Raw genomic sequence first — 1,830 nt, forward strand, 5'->3', positions numbered from 1 at the left:
TCTGTCAAAAAAAAAAAACTCTATTTCATTGCTCGTTTTCAATGTTACAACACCACTAGAAGAGTTAAAACACTTGATCTTCACCACTTGAATGGCTTTACTACTGTAAGTAGTTTCAATCAATTACTATCTTTGTCCCAAATTATAAGACGTTTTGGACATTTCACACGAATTAAGAAATGCAATTATTACTTTATGAAAAAATGAATGATGTATAACTTTACAAAAATACCCTTCGATAATTACATTTGAAAGCAAAATTAAAAGAGTATGAAGAAGGAAGAGTAATAAATGATACAGGGTATAGTAGGAAAAATTATATCAATGTTGCATTGGAGTACTTGTAAAGTAACGTATAATTTAGGATAAATTTTTTCTTCAAAGTGTCTTATAATTTGTGACGGAGGGAGTATATGATTATCGAAACAACTAGTCTAATATCCAATACCTAGACTTGTTCTTCAATTATGATAAGTATTGAAGGCTTTGGTAAGCGGTTTATATGATATTGCAATTTTTAACAAGTTTCCATGAAAAAACACCATCAATAACAACAATTCCAACGTGGTAATGTAGTTGTTGATTTTTGTCCAAAAAGATGATTGTAACAGGTTCTGGTGCTCGAGACTTTGCAAAACAAATATAGACATTTTCACAAACAGGTTGTATGTGACAATTAAGAAGTCAGTGTTAATAGAATTCTTAATTGTCACCTACGACCTATTTGTGAAAATGTCACCTGTTTATTAACAAGTCTAGATATTAATAAAAGGTAAATCCTTCAAAACCCTCCATTCATAATTTTTTTTATTCTTTTCACTCAATTCTTTCTTATTTTCAAAATCTTTCCCTTTCCTTCCAAACTTTTAAAAATCACCTTAGTGAATTATTTCATTTTATTACCAAATATTTTAGAGTACAAAATCTTAAATGTATGGTGTATGGTGTGTGAAACTATGAAAGAAAAAATAAACTAAAATTAAATAAAAATATATTTATTGGGTAAAGACTCATTTTTTCATGTATTGTGTTTGTCTTTTTTTTATTTGGGAATGAGTTTAAAGGTAGTGCACTGACAGTGTAAACAAATTTTACACATACATCCAATCAAAATCATTACACTTGCCATGTCATGTTAGTTTTTTAAATTAAAATTGTGTTTTAATTGGATACATGGTTGTGATTGATTAACCGTATAAAAATATTTTACACTGTTTGTACATATTCCTATTTCTCTTTCAAAATTTGGGTATATTAGTAATGATGAGGTTTACATTTCTTGTCCGTGCACTTCCAATTCCGGTCGCGCACCCAAAAGTAATTAATCAGTTTTAGACAATCTGCATCTGTTTTACAATCAATTATTTCTGCAATGAAAAATGAGATACAAATGTTAATAAAATAAAATTAAAATTGTGTTCAAAGTAAAAAAGTAAAGAAAAAAGTTTGAAAAAGAATGGAAAATTATATTACCGCTATTGTTTTCTGAAACAAAAAATAAGGAAAGTAATAAAATCATAAAAGTTAAAATTTTGAGAGTTTATTTTCTCTCTTTGCATGTTACAAATAGAATATAATAAGCTCAATTTATAATGTAAAAAACTCATGCCAAGTTAAAAAAGTATTATTTTTTGTGCTTAAAGAGTTGCAAAAACATTTTTTAATTATAATAATTATGTATTATATTTTAAGAAAATTAATATATTGTATTTGTCCCTTTAGCACATTAAAGGGTAATGTACAAAATTTTCTAATCATTAAAATTATTTTTTAATTAAATTTTCAAATAAATGTTGATGATAGATTGATGATTTTTTTTAAAAGTAATTT

The 1,830-nt window shown here is 26.1% G+C and overlaps 1 long non-coding RNA gene across 1 annotated transcript; it reads right to left on the reverse strand.

Annotated features, from left to right (window-relative positions):
• Window positions 1-1,130: 1,130 nt before the first annotated feature.
• Window positions 1,131-1,585, reverse strand: LOC131611185 (uncharacterized). The gene is made up of 2 exons (XR_009286787.1): window positions 1,474-1,585; window positions 1,131-1,367 (listed from the first exon to the last, which is right to left on the reverse strand). It is a non-coding gene; the product is annotated as an uncharacterized LOC131611185 (long non-coding RNA).
• Between the last annotated feature and the right edge of the window lie 245 nt (window positions 1,586-1,830).

The sequence above is a fragment of the Vicia villosa genome, linkage group LG6, assembly GCF_029867415.1.
Source record: "Vicia villosa cultivar HV-30 ecotype Madison, WI linkage group LG6, Vvil1.0, whole genome shotgun sequence".
NCBI classification, from domain to species: Eukaryota; Viridiplantae; Streptophyta; class Magnoliopsida; order Fabales; family Fabaceae; genus Vicia; species Vicia villosa.